Source organism: Cervus canadensis, chromosome 28 (genome assembly GCF_019320065.1).
Source record: "Cervus canadensis isolate Bull #8, Minnesota chromosome 28, ASM1932006v1, whole genome shotgun sequence".
Taxonomy (NCBI): domain Eukaryota; kingdom Metazoa; phylum Chordata; class Mammalia; order Artiodactyla; family Cervidae; genus Cervus; species Cervus canadensis.
In genome coordinates, this window is record NC_057413.1 from 3,511,454 (window position 1) to 3,535,898 (window position 24,445).

Below are 24,445 nucleotides of genomic sequence, written 5' to 3' on the forward strand. Positions count from 1 at the left end.
AAGTCTTGGGCAGGCGGAGTCCTGGAGAGGGCGGTGGTCCAGGTCAGGGCCCGCCAGGCTGGGGCAGGGGCCTCTGGTCCACTCCGGCACAGCAGGCTGTGTCTCACGGGAGCGGGTGTGGACGGGACCATCCCTGCTCAGGCTGGCTCAGGGCAGCCCGCATACAGGGAGAGTGGTCCCCGGGGGACACCAGGGGTCCAGAGGGCAGCGGCTGGGCAATGGGTCACTGGGGCCTCTGCTGCAGATCTGAGTGGCCACCACACTGATCATCGTCATCCTTGCACGGACGGGTTAATCACAGAATTTGCCTCTTCTTTTTCACAGAAAGTCTTGTGAGGGAGATATAGCAGCTGCACATAGAAGTGTGAGACCTATGTGATCGTTCAATTCATTGTGAATATCATCAGGAACCTGACAGTCACCTGCGGAAAGGCCCACATCTCCACCCAGGAATAAGAACTAGGAATGGGGTCATCACAGGTTGTCTCTTTGTTGATCCTGGCTTGGACTCAGTATGAACAAAATGTCTGAGATGCGACCTACAGGGACAGGAAACAGAGAATGTGAGGAGCTGGGAAGTCGGCTGGGAGCTTGAGCAAAATGCTGATTCATGCTCAGGATAAAGACTATATTCCTCTCTGCTTACATAGGAGGAGTTGATGATGGCTTTGCACATCACAAGCCTGGGCTCTGCATCTTACATTTTCCTTGTCTACTCCCTCCTTATTCTTTAGGGCATTAAGTAGAGTCCTTTAGGAGGTTCTAGTCCTCAAAATGTACGAACTTAGAAGAATGATTTTGTTTACGTTTGGGACAGAGTTTTAGAAATGAAGTCAATGTGGTGGTGGCCACAGTAATTAACGACAGCGAACCCATGGGGTAGATAAAATTTAAGACCAATATCGGTGGATGCACTTGGCCCAAATACCTTGTCTTACCTGGGCAGTCCCCTGTGAGGACTGGAGCTTTGGAGAGTCTGCACTTTGTTTTAATAAGGGAGTTCAATTCCCTTAGATAGATTATAAAAACATGTGCATGTTAGTGAACCGAAGGCTCGTTATGCAACAACTTTCTACACAGCTCCTCAGCCACTCACAGATGAGGCGCTCTGCCAACCATTAACCCTTCCAAGCGCTCTTGTGGACAATACCTGCGATGCCTTCGGGAGCCCAGCTCCGCAGTCCCTCGGAGGCAGCAGCTACGGTCTGAGATCTGAGGTCTGGGGTCACTGTGTGACCCAGACATCTCCTGGGCACATGCGCCACCCCACCTTGTTCTGCTCTTGGAGATGCTCTTGGTTTGAGATTCAGAAGAATCCGAAGGTCAGCAGAATAATCTCTCTCTCTCCCTCCCACCCCCACCCCTCTCATCTACCAAGAAATAAACTTTGAATGAATGAACAAGCAGAGGTGAGAATTTAGACCAATTTCAACCTTACCTACTAACATCCCATATGCCCCATCAAACAAAGAACTAGAGGTGTGCCTCTGGCAGTGGACAGTCCAATGGAGATGCCCGAAAGTCCTCTCCCGAGCCTCTTCCGGGTAATGGGAGACCTAACGGGAGCACGTGATTCTTCCACTCACGGGGACCGAGCTCCATTCCTCTAACAGCCGAATGAGGCTTCTTCACGTTTGTTTAGGGTGTCATAACTTTCAAAGCGGGGCTACAAATATTTTCTTAGCTAAGACTCATAACCAACGTATAAAGTAGGTGCTACACCTGTTTATTATCTTCATTCTCCTAAAGATAAAAGTGAATGAAGCCCAAGGAAACATATTAACTTGTTCAAAGTCAAACAGGCAGAGTGCCTTTGAGCTGGAGTAATGACAATGCAACACAATGGTATCCACCTGTGGAGTGTTTATTTTGTACTAAATTCTAAGCACTTTACATAGACTATTATTAATCTAATTATTAAAAGAATCCTGTAAGGGAGGTATTCATGCGTTCATTTTGTATCCTCCACAGGAAGTGGTGAGGTACTTTTTGTATATAGACCATTAAGGAACATTAGCAGACTGAATGTTTGGAACAGATAATAGATAATCTGCTGGCTGAGTTCAAATCCATTAAACTTTAAGTAAGTGATTCAGAATTTTAAAGAACTGTATTTGAGTAAACAGGAAATGGAGGGGATAGTAACCTAATTCAGGAACATTAGCTTTCTACTTTCCTGAGCTATTGCATTCAAGAATAAATATTTGCCTTGATTTTCACTTTTTTCATTTTTTATTAAATCCCTCTCTGTCAAACTTGACCTAATCTTTAGGTAGAGTCAGGTATGCCATAGTTAGTATTCTACAGGATCCGCAAAGGCTTAACAATCCTTCCTAAACAATCATCCTATAACTGATACTCCATGATTTAGCCCCATGTTTATAGTCCTGGAATGCAGGATACCTGGGTTTGATCCCTGGGTTGGGAAGATTCCCTGGAGAAGGAAAAGGCTGCCCACTCCAGTATTCTGGCCTGGAGAATTCTATGCACTCTATAGTCCATGGGGTCGCAAAGAGTCGGACACAATTCAGTGACTTTCACTTTCACTTATAGTCTAAATATTATCTAATTAAAAGAGGAAATAATTTAAAAATGATTCTCATTTGACCTTCTATCTATTATCCTAAAGGAAATCAACCCAGAATATTCATTGGAAGGATTGATGCTGAAGCTGAAGCTCCAATATTTCGGCCACCTGATGCGAAGAGCCAACTCACTGAAAAAGACCCTGATGCCGGGAAAGACTGAGGGCAGGAGGAGAACGGGGCAGCAGAGGATGAGATGGTTGGATGGCATCACTGACTCAACAGACATGAATTTGAGAAAGCTCTGGGAGACAGTGGAGGACAGAGAAGACTGGTGTGCCGCCGTCCATGGGGTCACAAAGAGTCAGACATGATTTAGCAACTGAACAACAATAACACCTATTATTTGCACCTTAGAGTGAATAAATATTTTGAGCATAGGCTTTGACTGGGGAGGCAAGCAGAAAAATAATCTGAGATGGGATGAGAGAGAGGGGGAAACAGGCAGAAAGGAAGCAGGGCTCATAGCAAATTGAATCCACACCTTTGACTGAGCCTGTCTTATTCACCAGGAGCAAATCAATGCACAGTCACCCTTCTAGTCATTTCACTCGTCATTCCTCACCTGCCTCCCAGTTTCTCGTCCTTCCACCAACATCCGCAGCCCCACAGACTCACACTCATGCACACACATAAAAAGCACTCGTCCAGCTTGTTCTCAGGATGTGACTCAGTCACTCAGGGAACTCTGTCTCTAGCATGATTCCTTCCACAATTTAATAAAAGGAAAAACCAGCAGGCATGATGATAGCGATGAAGCAAAAACCGCTAATAATGCAGGGACAATAAAAGAAAAAATAAACTGAGTGAGTAGATGTTTTATCACTAAAACGGTTTACTGGAGTCCCTGCTGGTGTTGGGTACTTAACTGCTTTAAATGTATTTTCTTGTAGAATAGTTGTAGACACTTCCTGCAGGGGGTTCAGAAGGATCCTGCAACATCAGTGCATGACCATGGGACCCTTTCCGCAGACAACTTCATATCAGGAAATGGATGAGAAAGTAACAGGAAGTGAGCCAAGTCCACAGATCATAGGCACCTAAAAACCCATCATTAGTGACTCATCGCAGAACCGTGTTCCCCACACCCTGGGCTGCTAACCAGCTAACAATGCCTCTGGCTTCGGCAGGGAAACGCCTACCACGTAGGGCTCAGTAGCGTTTGGACGGTCCCTGCAATGGGCTAAACGTGCGCCCCTCCAAAATTCAGATGCTGAAATCCTAACTTCCAGAACGAGAGAGACCCCCAGGGATAGCTATGTCAAAAGGGTGAGGGCCTCGCAAATGAAACCCCAGACAGCCTGTTCACCACTTCTACCACAATGGAGCAGGTCCTTTCCACCGCCGCCCCCCACCCAGCCATGGACTCTGCCTGCCTTTTGTCTGTCGAAAATTTTAGCCAAAGAATAAGCTTAATCAGAGAAATGAAGACATGCAGAAACAAAGGAAAACAGTCAAAGGACACTAAATAATAATAATGCAATCATTAAGCATCATCAAGAACATTTAGTTCCCTCTCAAGAGCCATAGATAATATTCTGAGCCATATCCTGTGAAAGTGAAAGTCAAGTCAAGTCCAATTTTTTGTGACCCCTTGAACTATACGGTTCATGGAATTCTCTAGGCCAGAATGCTGGTGTGGGTAGCCCTTCCCTTCTCCAGGGGATCTTCCCAACCCAGGGATCAAACCCAGGTCTCCTGCTTTGCAGGCAGATTCTTTACCAGCTGAGCCACCAGGGAAACCCAAGAATACTGGAGTGGATAGCCTATGCGTTCTCCAGTGGATCTTCCCAACCCAGGAATTGAACCAGGGTCTCCTGCCTTGCAGGTGGATTCTTTACCAACTGAGCTATCATATCCTGTGAACTGTCTTATAAATCTCAAAAGCCACATCAGGTGGAGAAGTTAACTACATGATCACCAGACTATAACCATGATATAAGCCGTCACAGTTCCGAGAATTGTCCTCAAAGAAACGGAAACAAATTGACCTTAAAACTAAAAATTTACTGTGCCTAAAGCAATCAAGATGATGCAAGTCAGACCTCTGATGGCCAATGTGAAGACTGTCAGAACCGAGCGTGCTGTTTCTTCGTGTAGCCCCCTCCTCAACCTGTGAAGCTCTCCTCCCTTGCCTGTTTGCGGAGGAGTCGACTTTGGAGAGATGTCTGCCCTCCCCCTCTCAGATGCCGGCATCTGAGATAAAGCCAACTTTCCTTTCCACCTACCTGGTCTGCTTATTGGCTTTGGGACTGCAAGCGGTCGGACCCCACGCCTTTTGGTGACGCTACCATGGGAGGATGTGGTGAGAAGACAGCCGTCAGTGAGCCAGGCAGCAGACCATGATGACTCCTTGATCCTGGACGAGCCTGCAGAGCTATGAGAAATAAGTGTCTGCGGATTCCGAGCCACCTGGTCTAAGGTATTTTTGGTAGGCAGCCTGAACCAACTAAGACGAGCCGCTTTCATCCAGGGGAATGCTGCTGGTCACATGATCACACACTGTGACTAGATTTCTTTCTTCATAAGACTTTGTTTTAGGCCATAGGAGCATCATTTCTGCCAGTGGAGACAGTAGAATATCCTGGGGAGAGATGTTCCAGGGCTTTATCCCCTTCCAAGTGCGACAACTTCAGTTGGCATCTAAAGGCCCCTGGGCTATAAGAAGCTACACACATGCTTTTCAATCCCCAGACAGAACCCCCAAAGGCCCTGGGCAACGAAATCAGCTCACAAAGTCTCCCAGGCCTAGTATTAAGCAATTCGTCACCTTGCTCTTCCCCCCAGATGAAAAAAACATCCTAGTCCCAGAGTAATCAGACTACAGATTTCTTACGTTTGGGAGCCTTTCCGGAGGTGGGAGGGCCAGGCTTACAACCTCTTTCAGTGATGGCTCAGCTGTGGGTCTTGAAAGCCCCACACTGACGGTGAGAGGCGCACGCTAGAGTCCGTTCTAAGTTTTCCCCGTGCTGGGAATCTTGCCACGCACCAGGAGTGGGGCCCGACAGCCTCTGGATACAAGAGCCAACAGCACAAGGTCATGTCAGAAGCTCTGCGTCTCATGCCTAGTGGATGGAACCTGCAAGCTACGTGCTTTCTGAAATTTCTGGCCGTTCACACACATACTCCAAACCCACACACTCCTCTGGGTTTTCACTGCAAGTCAGTGACATCTTCGCTGGTGCTGGGTAATTGGAAAATGGATTTAAATAGGTCTGGAAGCTTTCCAGCACCGTGGAATTTGCAAACACTGTGCAGAGTCCATAAGCAAACAGAAATCACAAAGAAACCCTCCCCTCCGGAATTACTCGGGGATCCAACTGGAAGAGATTGTAGTTTATTTTGACGTAATGCCAGGAGGCCATGCAAATAAGGACAAAGCAGAGAGGAGTAGGGTGGGAGGGAACGTCACTTTCTGGTAGAGAAGAAAGATGAGTGGGAATGCAAACTAGTACATCCACTATGGAGAACAGTGTGGATATTCCTTAAAAAACTGGAAATAGAACTGCCATATGACCCAGAAATCCCAGTCCTGGGCATACACACCGAGGAAACCAGATCTGAAAGAGACACGTGCACCCCAATGTTCATCGCATCACTGTTTATAATAGCCAGGACATGGAAGCAACCTAGATGCCCATCAGCAGACGAATGGATAAGAAAGCTGTGGTACATATACACAGTGGAATATTACTCAGTCATTAAAAAGAATTCATTTGAATCAGTTCTAATGAGGTGGATGAAACTGGAGCCCATTATACAGAGTGAAGTAAGCCAGAAATAAAAAACACCAGTACAGTATACTAATGCATATATATGGAATTTAGAAAGATGGTAATGATAACCCTATATGCAAGACAGAAAAAGAGACACAGATGTATAGAACAGACTTTTGGACTCTATGGGAGAAGGCAAGGGTGGGATGATCTGAGAGAATAGCATTGAAACATGTATATTATCAAGTGTGAAACAGATCACCAGCCCAGGTTGGATGCATGAGACAAGTGCTCAGGGCTGGTGCACTGGGAAGACCCAGAGGGATGGGATGGAGAGGGAGGTAGGAGCGGGGATCGGGATGGGGAACACATGTAAATCCATGGCTGATTCATGTCAATGTGTAGCAAAAAAACCACTACAATATTGTAAAGTAATTAGCCTCCAACTAATAAAAATAACTGGGGGAAAAAAAAAAGAAAGATGAGTGTGATCACCCATGTGTGATGGTGAGTGTGTGTGGCGTGCAGAGCCCTCCAGCGAGGCAGCTTAAAAGGAAAACTCTAGAGACACGGGGTTGCATCCTGGTCCTGTTGGGCACCTCATCTTAGGAGCTCCGGACTCACCTTCAAAAACCTCTGCCTCCAAGGAAGCAGGATGTCTGGTCCAAGTCATATCTGATAGTGTGTGTGTGCATGTGTGTGTGAGAGATCATGTATGGGTCTTCCCAGGTGGCTCAAGGGTAAAGAATCTGCCTGCCAATGCAGGAGACACAGGAGACATAAGTTCGATCCCTGGGTTAGGAAGATCCCCTGGAGGAGTAAACGGCAACCCACTCCAATATTCTTGCCTGGAGAATCCCATGGACCGAGGAGCCTGGCGGGTTACAGTCCATGGCGTTGCAAAGAGTCGAACACGACTGAGGCAACTTAGCACACACGCGTGCACAAGCATGTGTGTGTCTGCGTGCGGGTGTGTACTTGCACAGACTCTCATCTACTTTGTGAGGCAGGCAAATACCCCGACTTTAATTCAACTGCCCATTCTCCTGCGTAGCAGGTGTTACCAGCACACAGAGCCCTGCACACCTATGCACACACAGGAGAGGTGTGTGCCTTCCGCTGGGGTTTACGTTCTTAAATGTGTTGAGCAAAGGCAACCTTCCTTCTCAGCCCCTTTCTGATCATTTTAGGTTTTTGAAAACCTTTTATATTGGATAAACACTGTTGCGTTAGTTTTGGGTGTATAGTAGTGTGATTCAGTTACACATATACAAGTATCTATCATTTTTCAAATTCTTTTCCCATTAAATCATTACAGAATATTGAGCAGAGTTCCCTGTACAATACAGTAAGTCCTTGTTGGTTATCAAGTGTCAAGATGTGGCCATGTCACTCCCAAGTTCCTAACTGTACCACCTCTACCCACCCAGGATGCCAGACCTCACTCAGAACTCTCTGTGAAGACTCTAGAGGGTTTTTCAGATTGACTATTTTATTATAGAACAGTTTTAGATTTACGAAAAAATTGCAAAGACAGAACAGAGAATCCCCCTACCCATCAAGCACACACCCAGTCTTCCTCTGTTACTGACATCATTGATTATATGATACAATTGTCACAATTAACAAACCAGTGCAGAGGGATGACTATGAACTGAACACCATACTTTATTGTGGTTCCTCCAGTTTTCACCCAATGTCCTTTTTCTGGCCCAGGATCCCACCTAAGCTCTCATGTGACATTCAGTTATCATGTCTGTTTAGGCTTCTCTTGGTTGTGACTGTTTCTCTGACGCTCTCTCTCTCTTTTTTTTTTATAACAGTGACAGTTTTGAGGAGCACTGGTTGAGTATTTTGTATCATGTCCGTCAACCGAGGCTCCTTGGATGTTCATCTCATGAATAGACGGGTTGCAGGTGGGGCAGGAGGACCGCAGAGGCCAAGCGCTTTAGTCATCACATCCTATGAAGGATTGTTGCTGCTGTTTAATCTCTCAGTTGTGTCCTGCTCTTTGAGGCCCTATGGACTATAGCCTTCTAGTCTCCTCTGTCCATGGGATTTTCCAGGCAATAATACTGGAGTGGGTTCCCTTTTCCTTCTCCAGGGGACTCTTCCCTACCCAGGGATGGAACCTGCATCTCCTGCATTGGCAGGTGGATTCTTTACACTGAGCCACCAGGGAAGCCCTTCCTACAAAGGGCACCCACAATCAACACAGCGTCACCATTAACGTTGACCCTGACCACCTGACTGGGCTTGTGTCCGCTGAGTTTCTCCATTGTAAAGTGACTCTGTTTCCCTGTCCACACTATGCTGTTTGGGAGGAAATTTCTATCTGCAGCCCACACTAGAAGAGTGGAGAGTTCCACTCCACTTCCCAGAGGATGGAGTATCTACTCAAATTACTAGGAATTACTCTGTGTCAGAGATGGGTCTATTCCCCTCCATTTATTGATTTATTCAATCATTTATACCAGTAAGGACTTTATTGACATTTGTTATATTTGGGGTGTTAAAGGCTGAAGAAAGAATGATTTGTGTTATTTTCTATATAAACACAGAAAGTTGTAGCTTTGACTAGTACAGGGACCAGGAAGATATATAGTGCAAAAACCAATTACATTTCTCCCTACTAATAGCTGAGATAACAACTGCCTATGGATTTTAAAGCCCAAAGACAAGAGATCTGGTCCAAGCAGCTGGTGTAGTGTTCTGAAGTCATCTTGAGGGGTAAGATATATAAAGAGAATTCCAAATGTAAAGGTTTCAAGCATGGAGAAACTAAAATTTCCCTTTAAGACTAAGAACAAATATGCATTCCCAATTGCCACCAGTATTTCAGTGTAGTATTGGTTAATTTTATTGGGAAAGGAAAGGAAATAGCTTTAAAGATTGTAAAGAAAGAGATTAAAACTGCCTTTGTTTACAGATAATATTACCATCTATCTAGAAAGAGAAATTGAATCAACAAACTTCTAATAGAAAAAGATTAAAAGTAAAAAGAGAGTTCAGCAGTTATCTGGATAGAAGATCAATCTAGAAAAATCAATAATATTTCTCCATCCTGGTAGAGATGGACTCAAAATAAAATTAAAAATGATATTTTTCAAAATAAAATATTTTATAAAGCACCTAGGAATTAACTAAATCAAGAATGCATGAGATTTCTACAGAGAAAAAATTAAAACTTTGATGACGAATATAAAAAATTTATTTGAATAACTGAAGACATGCCATGCTATTAAATGAGCTGGCTTGATATAAAAGTATTGATTTTCCCTACATTGATCTAAAATTCAATGACACTCAATCAAAATAGTTGTCAGATATTTACAAGAAATTCATTAAATTTAATCTGGAATTTATAAAGCAGAACCAATGTGTATAAAGAGACAAATCAACTTTACATAAAAAAAAAAGGAAGAGGGAGAACTTGGAGAACGTCCCACATTCAAATCTAAACATACTGTTAGGTACAGCTATAAGAAATTACCATTTTTGTAGGTCAAAATGATTAAATATTAGCAATTTTATATCATAGTATATAAAAATCATTATGATTAAAAAATACCGGGTCATTGTTGAAGAAACAGATTAATAGAGCATTGAAATAGCATGGAGGGTCAGGAACCGGCCTGTTTATATTCAGGAACAGATTATTTGATGAGGAGGACAACAAAATTGATGAAGAAAGGACAACTTGATTCAACATAAGGTACAGAGAATTATGTGAAGAAAATATATGGAAAAATTCATCTCATTACATGGAGAAAAAACAATCTCTTCCCAATAACACTATATAGCAAGGTAGATGAAAGCTTAAATAGGGAATGTAAAACACTGAAGTTCATAGAGTAAAATGAAGAAGAAATATATTTGTGAACTAAGGGCAGGGAAGGACTAGTTTGAATAAAATAATGTATAGGTTTAAAAAATGTCAAATGAGAGTATATCAAAATTAAGAGCTTCTGTTTGATGAACACACACTGGACAAATTAATAAATACATGATAGAGTAGAAGAATAAACAATGTCTTACAAAAACGGTGCCTAATTTCCAGAATATGAAAGGTAATCTGCCAGTCAAAAACAAACAAAACCTCCCAAAAAACCAACAATGAGAAAATCTACACCAACAAAAAACTTAAAATGAGTAAAAGATATCAGCAGGGAAGTTTTAATACAGAAAGCTCAAAAAGTTAATAATCATAGGAAGAAATGCTCAAAATAATTAGAAGTTAGAAAAATACTAATTAAGTCAGGCATATAAGACTGCATATAATAGGAAGTATATATAATGCTTTTTTTTTTTGACCTTGTGGCATGTGGGATCCTAGTTCTCCATCCAGGGTTCAAACCTGTGCCCCTACATTGGAAGGTGAATTCTTAGCCACTGGACTGCCAGGGAAGTCCTTATAATGCCAATTTTGAGAAAAGATTTTTGAACTACAGAATCCTCATACATTGTTGGTAGGAATGTAATGTAAACCTGTGTAGCCATTCCAGAGAGCAATCTGGCTTTACTTAAGACTGCTTAGTCAAATAAAAAGTACACAAATTCTAATACATTGAGATCCAGCAATTCCATCCCTGGGTATATATGCTCAAACTGATTTTACATGGATTCGCAAACGGACATGAGCAAATATGTTACTATAGCTTTATTTAGGCAGGGAGGCGCTGTCCACCCTGGGAGAAAAAATGAAATAACGTGCAGCCTCGTTAGTGGAACAGAACGTGGCATCAGGAAGAAGCACGCGTGGCTCTGGAAGACATCAGACCTACTGCCATGGCTGCTGTCTAATAAACAAAGCCTGAAATCATCAAGCGTTAGTGAGGGTGTGAAGAAGCTGGAATTCCCGGCAGTTGGCGGTAATGCAGGAAAACAGGATGATGATTACTCCAAAATTAAATCTAGAGTTACCGTATGACCTGGTAACTCTACTTCCAGATACACATTCAAAAGAATTGAAAACGGGGACTTTAAACAGATGTTTATACACCCCTGTTCCCAGCAACATGAGTCACAATAGCCAAAAGCAACCAAAATGTCCATCAGTGGATGGATGGATGGATAAGCAATCTGTGGTATATCTGTACAATGAAATACTATTTGGCCTTCAAAAAGAGGGAAACTCTGATGCATGGGTGTACCTTGGAGGCTATTGTGCTAAGTGAAATGAGTGAGTCACAAAAGGATAAACAGTACGTCCACTTAATGAAGTATGTAGAGTGGTCAGATCCTCAGAGACAAATAGTAGGATGGCTGTCCCCAGGGTCTGTGGGGAGGGTGGAAAGGAGAGTCTTTACTTAGTGGGTACAGAGTTTCAGTATTTTGCAAGATGAAGAGAATTCTGCGAGTGGATGGAGGTGACGTGGGTTGGACAGTGTGGATATACTTATTGCCTAAAAGTGGTTAGGATGGTAAATACTGTGTTATGTGCATTCCACTACAATTTTTAAAAAACAGTTGATGAAAAAGTAAGAAATGGAGATTCAGATAGATGCCATTTACATGAATTTCAAAACACGTTCATACAAGGGACTTCGAGCAAAAGGTAGAGACAGAAGATCTTAGAGTTGCTCCCTCTAACAAACCAGCAATCAAACTGGTGAAACCATTTGGAGTCCACAGTTTCAGAACTCTGGTACCCAACTGGGACCTGTGACCACGAAGGGAGTTCTGGATGAAGGCTGCTGTTCTTGGGTAAGGGAGTACCATGCATGATCTAGCCACCAGTCCCCAGCTGTCAGCCCCATCAAGGCTGTGGGGCTAGGGCCTTGTGCTTGAGAAAGCCCTTAATATTAATGTTATATATGTAATATCTGGGAATATATATACATATCTCCAAGAAGAGAGCTCTTTCTTAAATTCTCCATTAAAAAACCATTCACTCCTTGTCAAGGAAGCTGAAGGGAGAGACGCTGGAACTGAGTATGTTAGTACCCGTGCCAGCTGAAGATCACTCAGGGAGGAGAAGAGCAAATCTGACAACACTATGTCAGTGAAGGACTATGCTTCCATTTACTAAAGGGCTCTTCAGCTCTGCAAGCGCACATTTCTGCAGAAAAGGTCCACACCACCCCTCACCACACCATCCAGCTTTCAGGGGCTGGAGAAAGGAGGGGATGAGCTAGTCAGTCCTCGAGTTACAAAGTGATGATGCGCGGGGAGGAGCCAAGTGCCTGCCGAAATTCACCGGGGACCAGCCCACAGCTCCAGGTCTGGCCACCTGCGTGCATCTCACCGCTGCCACCAGGACCCTGAAGCTTCAGCGTTCACCCCTGCCCTCCCTTGGAGCACCCTGCCTCCTGGCACCGTCTGCAGAAACACAATCTCAGTTCTTCCCTCTGCCAGGATGACTTGGCCCATCTGCAGCATATTGATTGAAACTCAAGTGGAAACTTTTGAGTCATTTTTTTAAAGAAAGAAAAACATCAGACACAACTGAAAAAAAACTCTTAAATGCTGTTCAGTTCTCTGGGTCTGTGCCACGCTGGAGGGAACAACGTGTAGATTCTTCTTCAAAAGCTGTCAGAATATTTGACTTCAGTTTGCTCTGACTCAGCTCTCTGCAAGAAAGACATGTTGCTACAGCTGATTCATCAATAACCACCTCTGGTTCAAGAGCAGTTGCGAGTCACCTTTGAGGCCACTTGACCCACTTCAAGAAGGGGGCCCTTGTGGTCAGAAAGGAACATACTTAACTCCCAGAGTGAGTATACTTCGAACCGCCCAGAGCAGGACAGCTGAATTTATCTTCTTCACTCTTGGGTTCATCCCAAAGGCTTTGAACAGAAATAAGTGTTTGGGGGAAAAGACACAATTTAGAAAATGTCAAACCACCAAGTGTTTCTATTGTCATGATGAGTCAACGAAAGTTCTTTTAAAAAGGATGTCACCCATACCAGTCCCAAATATCTAGGGATGAAGAAGGCCATGCACACTTCCGGGGCTGTGTGTATTTCCAAAAACATCTGAGAGGACCCCAGTCTCTCATCCTAGGCTGAACATATCTTGACATAATATCACATCAAAGGTCCTGTACAAGAGTAAGTGAAGGTTAAGACAGAGTTGTAAGCTACCCAAGCATTGAAAGCCTTCCCAACACACAGAGAACCATTAAGCCAAGGGTGGAAATATTATTGGCTGAAAGCATAGAAGGAAATCTCTGATCAGTCATTAGCTGATTGCCAAGCAATGGTGTCTTCACAGTACAAGGAACACACACCTTCAGACTTAGTTAAGGAATGTCATTAAATGAATAGACAGCAGTAACAGCAAAAGAGCAACAGTAACAAGTTTGCACCTGTGATAACTCAATGTCTGGAGATGAGGAGATTGTCCTAGATTATCTGTGCATCCAGTGTAATCACAAGGGTCCTTACGAGAGCACGGCAGGATGGTCCGAGTCAGAGGAAGCCATGTGACAATGAAAGCCGAGAAAGTCAGAGACGTGACAAGAGGAGAGGATGAAAAGGAGACAGCATGATGAAAGAGAAGTGGGAGGGACGCCAGGGCTGGCAGGAGCCAGAGGATTCAGGTGACCTCTGGACGCTGGAAAGGTCCCCCTGGAGTCTTCGGAGGGATGACAGCCCTGCCGGCACCTTAGCTTTAGCCGGTGAAGTGGATTTAGAATTAAGACTGCCAGAGATATAAGATAATAAATCCACGCTGTTTTAAGCCGCTAAACGTGTGGTGATTTGCTACAGCCACTATAGGAAATTAACACAATATACAAAAGAAATAAAAACATATGTCCACACAAGAACTTGTATACAAGCGTTCTTACAGCAACACTTAACAATAACCAAAACATGAAAACAAATGTCCATCAACTGATGAATGGATAAACAAAATGTGGTATTTCCAAACAATGGAATGCTATTTTCAATAAAATACTGATACAAGCTACGATGTGAATAAACTTTGAAAACATGCTCAGCGGAAGAAGTCAGATATTTCCATGAAGTATTCAGAACGAGTAAACCTGTAGGAGCTCTAGTAGATTACTAGGAGGGTGGGACGTGACCATTAAACTGTCTGAGGTTTCATCTGGGGATTAAACTGTTCTGAGGTACTTTGTGGTGATGATCGCACAACTCTGTATATGCTAAAATCCACTGCATTATGTACTTCAAGCGGAGTAATTACATGTTGTGAGTTACATGTTAATAAAAGTGTGAATCTGAAGCAAACTACAGATGCTCAGCTCACTCCTTTGTTGTTGCGTTAGAAGCTCAGTTGCGTCTGACTCTTTATGACCCCAAGGGCTGTAGCCCACCAGGCTCCTCGGTCCATGGAATTCTCCAGGCAAGAATGCTGAGGTGGGTAGCCATTCCCTTCTCCTGGGGAGTCTTCCCAATCCAAGGATCAAACCCTGGTCTCCTGCACTGCAGGCAGATTCTTTACTGTCTGGGCCACCAGGGAAGCCCTTGCTTCACTCCACATAACAGCAAAGTATTTCAAACATACAGCAAACAATGAAGTACTGATTTTTATCTCTCATCTGAGTTTTTAGTTTTATTCTAAGTATTAGCTAACTGACAGTGAACGCCAAGTGAATTTGCGTGTTTCCTCAATGAATGTCTGCTCGATACCATACCCTGGTTGGGCTCTGGGCCATAAGGACCAGAGGAATAGACTAATGGTTTCGCCGACTTTTAAAATTCTACTCGGGAACTTCCCTGGCAGTCCAGTGGTTAGGACTCCAAGTGTCCACTGCAGGGGGCTTGGGTTTGATCCCTGGTCAGGGAGCTATGATTCTGCATGCCACAGGAGCAGCCAAATAAATGAATAAAATCCTGCTCATAGGAGGGTAATGGTTCTGCTGCCCTCCTCTCTACCAGTCATGTATCTTAAAGACGCCAAGTTTCATCACTTCTTTCATTCCTTGTGTAGTAAGGCAACTCTGTGCTGTTGAAATAGGTTAGTGTTTACCTTATAGGGCTTCCCAGGTGGTACTGGTGGTAGTGAAACCATCTGCCAATGCAGGAGACACAAAATGACGCGGGTTCAATCCCTGGGTTGGGAGGATCTGCTGGAGGAGGGCAGGGCAATCCACTCCAGCATTCTTGCTTTGAGAATCCCTAGGACAGGGGAGCCTGATGGGCTACAGCACATAAGGTTGCCAAGAGTCAGAAATGTCTGAAGTGCCTTAGCAAAAAGCATGCTTACAAGATTACTGTCCGGCTCTAAATGGTAGATATGGATTAGGTTTAACCTGTTTTACACACACACATGCCTCACTACTCATGCTGGAGTATTTAAAATTAATCAAATGCTTGATCCTTTTGAACTGTGGTGCTGGAGAAGACTCTCGAGAGTCCCTTGGACTGCAAGGAGATCCAACCAGTCCATCCTAAAGGAAATCAGTCCTGAATATTCATTGGAAGGACTGATGCTGAAACTGAAACTCCAATATTTTGGCCACCTGATGTGAAGAGCTAACTCGTTTGAAAAGACCCTGATGGTGGGAAAGACTGAGAGCAGGAGAAGGGGACGACAGAGGATGAGATGGTTGGATGGCATCACCGACTCAATGCACATGAGTTTGAGTAAACTCTGGGAGATGGTGATGGACAGGGAGGCCTGGCGTGCTGCAGTCCATGGGGTTGCAAAGAGCCAGACACGACCGAGCTACTGAACTGAACTGAACTGAAATGCTTGCATAAAGAAATATGTAGCTGAAGGAAGGCTATATATGGAATGTTTAAGGAGTTAAGACTAATTATTGCCTTGTTTCTTAGGTCAAAGTTCTTTCCAAGGAAGCAGGCAGGAAGGTATTTCAGGAAGGCATCCAGATAAGAGGATGCTTTCTCACTGAAGAAAGAAGCCCATTGTGGGTGGAACTTTTGAACAAAGAGATGATGGCAGGGCCAAAGCTTGTAGGACCTTAAAGACCATATTGGCAGAGACTACTCATGTACCTCAAGATTTATTTTCAAAACGTTTATTGTGAGCACTCAGTTATTAACACCCACTTGTTACCTGTATGTTGTCCACATGGAAAAAAGGCTATACCCTATTTCCTTCATAGCTATGTGTGGTTGTGTGATAAAAGTGTAGATAAGAAGGTAAGCTGAATGGGCTCTTATGAGAGAGGGTGAATTTTTCTACATCACGGCCTCCTTGCAGTTACATGGGAGGTAGATATGATGACTGGAGGTTAGGTGGCCAGCTTGACCAGGAGTGAAAGCCACGTGCCTGAACAAGATAGAAGGGGTGTCTTGGATGCCCTGTTAAATACGAAGTCAACCCCAATCGACCTACTCTCATTTCTCTCACATGATAGACAAGACATTTCTATCCTGTTAACCCACTGTTGTTTTAGATTTCCTGTCCTTCATGGTCAAATACAACCTGAATTAGTGTATTGTTAAAGATGGCACAGTGGTTAAAAAAAAAAAAATCCTCCTTTCAATGCAGGAGATGCAGGTTCAGTCCCCAGATCAGGAAGAGCCCCCGGAGGTGGAAATGCCAACCCACTCCAATATTCTTGCCTGGAGAATCCCATGGATAGAGGAGCCTTGTGGGCTGCAGTCCATGGGGTCACAATGAGTTGAACATGACTAAGCAAGTAACACACACACACAAAGACGTGTTAGTCTCCCCTACAAGCACTGGGAAGATCATAAAGGTGATGACATGAGTGCCTTTTGCTTTAAAAGTTCTCTTTGGTTGTTGCATGGAAGATTTAAGTGGGAAATTTTGGGATGCAAGGAGACCAAGTGGGAAACCATTATAATAATTCATGTTAAAGATGTTGGTGGATTTAGACTAAAACAGTGTCAGACAAAAAGAAAAATGAATTTGAGATATATTTAGCACAGAGAATCAAGGGAGCTTGGTGGCTGATCCCTGTGGGGAGCGAAGGGAAGGGAGGTGTCAAGGATGACTCCCGTCTTTCTAAGCTGAGCAACGGGTGGGTTGAGGTGCTGTTTCCTGAAATGGGAAACGCTGGAGGAAGAATGCTCTTAAGGGAAAGATCAAGAGTTTAATTTGGGACTGAGAAAATCTGAAATGGCTGCGGCTATGACAAGTTTGCAATTGGAAATGAAGACATGGAGATCAGAAGAGAGGTTTAGACTGGATTCGAAAATTTTTGTTATGGTATGTGGTCGATAAAGACTTCAGTGGGGGACCTTTGGGCTACTGCTTTTTTTCCCCCTAATTTAGGATTTTGCTTCATTAACTGAAGATTATGATCACTTGGTGGTTCACAAAATCAGTTTATCCTTTACTTCATTTGCTTCATTTTAAAAATAAGATTTTTTAAGTCATGATGCACCATTGAGAGCTTAAGCATAATTCAGATAAAACTTGTGTCCCCACTTTTATGAACGTGCTTGTAAACATACATACATATACACCTTCGTATGCATACATAGAGTAGCATAGGTGGATAAATGTATGTGTACATGAATAGATAAACAGGTAGGCTTTGTGAGAAGACATTTTTTTCTGCTTTGGTCCCTGCTGTACATCTGTTGCCTAGAATGGCATATGGCGGGCATTTGTAAGCATTAGCTGAGTGAATAATATGTGGACATATATGTAAGTGTACATTCACTGGGTTGTGATGTAAATTTTATTTTTACTATATTTATCTTGACATAATTTCAGATTTAGAGAAAATTTGCGAGGGCTCTTCCATGGAGGTCCAGTGGTTAAGAATCCGCCTTGCAATGCTGCGGACACAGGTTCAATCCCTGCTGCGGGAGGATCCCACATGCCATGGAGCGAATAAGCCAGAGTGCCACAACCTCTGAGCCTGTGAGTCACAACTAGAGCGTCCAGGTGCTGCAAGGAAGATCCCACATGCCGCAGCGAAGACCCAACGCAGCCACATAAGCAACTGTTATAAAAACCCTCTCCCCAGATCTCCTTAGTGACCGCCCCAAACACCTCACGTGTTTTATGATGTGAGTGAGAGGCGTATGAGTTGTGTAACTGTTACCTGGCCGTCTTCTTTGGACAGGCTCTCCCTTGCTATTCAAATCTCCCATCTCTGCCTCAAATAACATTTCCATCTCAACGGTCAGGAAAAGAAACAGGTTGTTGTGGAGTCAAATCTAAGCAGTCACCTTTGAGGAGCGGGGGTTAATTTTTCTTTTTGCAGTTAGATTTACTCACAAGTTTAGTGGTTTCTGCCATAGAAATCATTTAATAAACATTACCCCTAGGAAAAAATGTAATTGTTCCATGTTCCAGTTTATAATCCCTGTCAGGAATGTTTCCTTTCATTAATGTATTGCCAAAATAATTAAATGTGAATATTTTTAAGGCTGACTTTCCTACAAGAAACTGTCAAGAACCAAGAGGTATTGAAAAGACACAATGAGCAACAGCTTCCATAAAATCATGATTCACTGCAAATTTTCTGCAATGAGGATGAGAGGGAAGCAGCTGACCACTGACTTGAGGGTCCCCAGCGTAATCAGACATTCTACTTCATGTGTGTGTGTGCACGCAAACATTAAGTCACTTCAGCTGTCTCTGTCTCTTTGCGACTCTATGGACCATAGCCCACCAGGCTCCTCTGTCCATGGGATTCTCCAGGCAAAAATTCTGGAGTGCGTTGCCAGACCCTCCTCCGGGGGATCTTCCTGACACAGGGATTGAACCCACACCTCTTACATCTCCTGCATTGGCAGGTGGGTTCTTTACCACTTCCCTGGTGTCTCAGAGGTTAAAGCGTCTGCCTGCAATGCAGGAGACCTGGGTTCGATCCCTGGGTTGGGAAGATCCCCTGTAGAATGAAATGGCAACCCATTCCAGTATTCTTGCCTGGAGAATCCCATGGACAGAGGAGCCTGGTGGCCTACAGTCCATGGGGTCGCAAAGAGTCAGACACGACTGAGCGACTTCACTTCACTTCTTTACCACTAGTGCCACCTGGCAAGTCCCTCTTGTATGCAGCAGTTTAAATACAATCTCTCAAGTTTTCTTCTGAGGGAGATTTCTCACATCACTTTTATTTGCAATAAAATCTCTTGATCAAAAATACCAAATTAATATATTTTTATAGTATAGCATAATATTTGTGCAATATATATAATTCCCGAATGGCAAAAAGTCATGCTAACTTACCCCCACCCCCACTAGCACCTGTCTTTACATGACTGGGCATACAGTAGGTGCTCAACAAATAGTCACTGCAGGGTTTTTCAAAGAGGACTTTGCCACAGGCTCTCAGATTGGCCTTCTGGTGGGCTCCATCACAGAAACATTGGGATTTCTGCTCTGTCTGCTCCATGGGCTGGTCAAGAGAACTTTTTCCAGCCTGGATTCACAGGGAGCAATCCTACTAAGGATAAGTAGTCATCACCACTTTCCATTTTCTGACTTTGAAAAGAGGAGTTATTTCCTGTCCTCTTTCTATATAAATGGGAGAAGAAATGTGGAGACTCAGACACATTTTTTTTCATAGTATCTGAGAACAAGAAAAAAAAAAAAGCCTCCCTCTCAATTAGAGTCCTAAGAACTGATTCACTGAGTATGGTGAGCCTCAGTGACTTCATAGAGCAATTATAGGATCACCAGGAACCAGAAAATATAGCCTTAACCGCCTCCCACAAAATTCCAACGACCCAGGTGGTATTTTAGTACACACCCGGGACTCCAGCTGTAACACCCATCTTGGGTGGGGTGACAAACGTCTGTTAAAACCACAAGGCTGTGAGTGAAGCTGTCTGCCTCCTGCTCCTGTGACTCTCGACCCACCCCGGGACTGATGACCCCGTCAGACGGGGGCTGAAGGGGCGTTTGTTGAGAAGGAACCAACTCCCGAACACACCCAGCAACAACTCCCAGCTCTGGAGACGAACTCTTGACAGAATTCCGGATGGAGCCTCAGACCGTGACAGAGCCTGGAGGAGGGGACGGGGGCCATGAGAGTGGAGCCTCCAAGGACAGGGTTCATCTGTGTCAGGACAGATGCTCACGTGTTCCAGAAGAAGCCAGGTGCTTGGAGAGACCAGCGTGGGCAGGAGGAGACTGTGCATGAGGGGACTGTTCTCTAACTGCAAGCGTAGGAGCACAGAGTAGATCCTCTCTACTGCTCAGTCATCCCTGAGGATTAAACAGAGAGCTCCTCAGTGGTCTTTGGAATAATCTGGACTTTTAGGTGGGCTGCCCCGGTGGCTCAGCAGTAAAGAATCTGCTGCAATGCAGGAGACACAGGAAAGTCGGGCTTGATCCGTAGGTGGGGAAGATCCCCTGGAGAAGGAACTGGCAACCCACTCCAGGATTCTTGCCTGGAGAATCCCATGGACAGAGGAGCCTGGCGGCCTACAGTCCATGGGGTTGCACACAGTTGGACATGGTTTAGCAACTGAGCATGTGTGCACACAAACTCTTAGGTATTGGGTGCTGTCTTAGGTCAAGATCCCAGAAGCAGACCCCCAAGATGAAGTTTCATAACGCTTATCAGGAAGTGTATTTAGGACACCCAGTAGAGGCACACAGCAAAGGGGAGTTGAGGAAGTCATCCCACAGAGGGTGAATTTGGCTCATTTTTGCAAGGGGAGCTGTAGAGATGCCACAACCCCACCTCCGAGTTCAGGAAGAGCCGCGCCTGTCAGTCACCAGCAAGGCTGCCCCCGGGGCCTGGGGAGGGGGGTGTAGGCTCCCAGGCTCTTCCCGCTTTCAGAGTGTGCAGAGGAAGCCAGGTCCAGGACCCTCACATCCATGCTGCATGTCAGGAGTGAAAGTATGTGGGGGCCACTGTGTGAGAAAATGGCAAGGGAACCAAAGGGGTCTGCGTGGGGCGGCAGCAGCTTCAGCTGCAGAGGGGCTGTGCCCTTGGCTGCTAGGGAAGGAGGTCCGACCTCTGTTCACAAAAGCAGAGGCCACCTGTGCTCCTGTTTCTAACAAAGAGCCCCTGGGCTACTCATCAGAGCGGGTTTTGATGGAACTACCTCGCTCCTGTAGGCTCAGAGAAATTTCCCCCATCAGCCTTCCTCTCATGTCCTTCCCCAGTATTATTCACTTATTTTTTTAAAGCACTGATTTGTTTTAAGGTTAATTTATTATTTGGCCGTGTCTGGTCTTAGTTGCAGCATGAAGGACCTTCACTGTGTCATGCGGGGTCTTGCATGCGGTGCTCAGACTCCAGCTGTGGCCCCGGGCTCTGTAATTGTGGTTCGGGCTTAGTCACCGCACCAGGCATCAAACCAGCATCCTTTTCATTGCAAGGCAGATTCTCATTCCCTGGGTCCCCAGCGAAGTCCCTTCCGTGGTATTTTTTTCATCCCTCCAACTAGCGCCCCCTGTTACCAACCCCTGTCCTTCACTCTCTTCCTTCCTTCCTCCCCTTTCCATTTTTCTCCTCCTCTCTTCCTCCCCTCCTGCTCTCTTAATTCCAACACCATTTTCTTGCCTCCAGCTGTTGATGAATCTATGTAAAGACAATAGTTCAGAAACCAAAAACTAATTGACACACAAAAAAGGCCACCAAAGTAAGTTTGGAAAGTTTTTTCAGCTGTTGGTGTTAAGTTGCTAAGCCACGTCCAACTCTTTGCAAGCCCATGGATTACAACATGCCAGGCTTCCCTGTCTTTCACTGTGTCCTTCCCTATCTTTCAGCTTGCTCAAATTCATGTCCATTGAATCGGTGATGCTCTCTAACCATCTCATCCTCTACTGCCCTCTTCTTCTTCTGCCTTCAATCTTTCTCAGCATCAGGGTTTTTTTTCCCAATGAGTTTTTTTTCACCATCTTTTTTTAGCCACACCAAACTTATTCAAGGTGGGGGCACATCCCTGGCTAACTGATAGAGTAATGTTTGATTCCAAAGTGTCAATTAAACTCTTTAAGGTTTAATAAGGTGGTTATTTCACTATGGCTGTAACATGCATTTAAAAAAAAAAAGAAATGCTGGTTAAGTGCTTTGTGGTCTCCGTCTGGAGCTTTTTGTTTATTTAGTAGTGGCTTTCTGCTTCTGTTAGAGATACCAGCACGTGAAAACATTTGACGAGCCTGTCTTCCGAGCCAAAGTAAAACCTGATAGTGTGGAGCGTATTTGAAAGCCTAATGGGCACTAGCTGACGATCAGAGATACTTTCTCCTATCTGTACTCACACAAAGTTGAGAAGAGATATTCATAACTATTTCTTGTTCTCATTATCCCTCAGCAAAATTTTGTCCCTTGGCAAAACCTACATCTTCCGGAACGACAGTGGCATGTATGCACCCAATCAAGCGTACAATGCTCGTGGGAGCCAAAACGTTTTGAGGCCCACTTCACCTACAGGCCTTGCGAACTCTGCTCCCCAACACCTTTCTCTATATTTTTCAGATGAATCCAAAAAGGCAACCAACAGCTCTAACAATATATTTGGGTCAACCTACAATAATATTGCGTCTCTCGTCCATTAATAAATATAACATCACCTGTGAACTTGTCAAGTTAAACCCGTCATCAAGTGGTTCAGCCACCTCTGCAGGTGCTTCATGTATTAATAGGTCCCTGGAGTCAGGAGAGACCGCAGAGTTCTGGGAAATTTGGCCCATTCAGCAGAAATTACTTTGGACTAGTCTCCTCCCCCATTGCCTCCCACACACATACTCTCAAAAAGATGATGTCCGAGGAACAGAAGTTTTCTTTGACTAAGTCAAGTGCTGTCAATAATCTTGAAGTACTGGAAGACATACTGGGACTGTAGGAGAAAGAATGAGTTTCTTTATTTTTTACTTCTCCTCTCATCAATCAGAGAAGCAAGCTCCTTCAGGGACTGGAGCAAACCTCCCTGTGCATCCAAGAGAGCTCTGGGTGATGCATATTTAACACACAGCTCAGCGGTAAACAGAGGTCACTTCCGGGCGCAGACGCCCAAGCAACACCACCGTGGAGGGCTTGCCCCGGGCCCCAGGGCTCATCCTCCCCACCTTCCAGCACCACCCTGCTGGTCCACAGCCTCCGTAGTGTTAGACTCTTTGCCCACGCACCTCGGAGGGTAATAGATGGCATTCTATTGCGTTTGCCTCTATGGATCTGATTCATCCCCATTCACGCTCCCTCATTTGGATTTATCTTAGGCTTGACTTTTATCTGCTCCTCATCCACTGCTGAGAACAGCGCGATTTTCTGGTTTTCTAGCTGGTCTGATTGCCCCACCCCCAGCTCAATCAAGCATGGACCTCAGTGCGTCTTCTAAATAAGAAAATGGAACCATATTTCCTGCTTGCATCAGATTTTGCTTCCAACACTTGTAACTCAGGACACCTGGGGCAGACCTGCCTCAAGGCTACGGCCCCGCATGACACATGCCCCCCGGGGCTGGCTTGTGACATTTTGGCAAAGTGATGGGTGAGCAGCAAAATCGCATCGAGCATGACCTGCGTCAGGACCAAGGCTACATCTAACGGATGGCTGCAGAGAAACACACGTGCCTTTTGTCAACACCATGGGCTTCCCAGGTGGCATTAGTGGCAAGGAATCCACCTGCCAACGCAGGAGACAAGAGAGAGGCAGGTTCAATCCCTGGGTCTGAAAGATCCCTGGAGGAGGGCATGGCAACCCACTCCAGTGTTCTTGCCTGGAGAATCCCATGGACAGAGGAGCTGTTGGGCTACAGTCCATGGGGTCGCAAAGAGTTGGACACGACTGAGTGCACACACAGAGGTGCGTGGTTAGATACCCACTTTCCCTCTGCCCCTACAAAACAACAACAAAAACATTTACACAGGCCAAACGAATACCATGACTGAAATAACTTGCTGCCTGGCTTTTGAAAACTGGGGAATCCTTCAAGATTAAAACTAAGAATGATTACCAAAGTCATGAAACACAATAGTATAAAAACCTTGGGGACCCATAAAAACACGTTAGGATTCCATTCACAGGAAAGAAACTCAAGAGGCCCTCTAATCCTGTCTGGACTCTACTCCAGAGGCGTTATCTCATTTTAAAGACCACTCCCCTCACTGTCCCCAGAGGAAGGAATTTCACAGTTCCTTACCCAGTAGCTACGCAAGTAACATTTGTACTAAGCAACCTATTATTGACATGCTAAACTGATTCTCATAGTCAATCTATTTCCCTCTGAGAACTAATCCTGTCGTACTTAAGAAAAGTCACTTAGCAAGTTCTTCCATTAAATATAACCTTGAGGCGTCCCTGGTGGTCCAGTGGTTTAGACT

At 44.6% G+C, this 24,445-nt stretch overlaps 1 long non-coding RNA gene across 1 annotated transcript; it reads right to left on the reverse strand.

Annotated features, from left to right (window-relative positions):
• Positions 1–328: 328 nt before the first annotated feature.
• On the reverse strand, positions 329–5,549 carry LOC122429342. Its single transcript, XR_006265959.1, has 3 exons — positions 5,422–5,549; positions 4,814–4,962; positions 329–539 (listed from the first exon to the last, which is right to left on the reverse strand). It is a non-coding gene; the product is annotated as an uncharacterized LOC122429342 (long non-coding RNA).
• Positions 5,550–24,445: the final 18,896 nt, after the last annotated feature.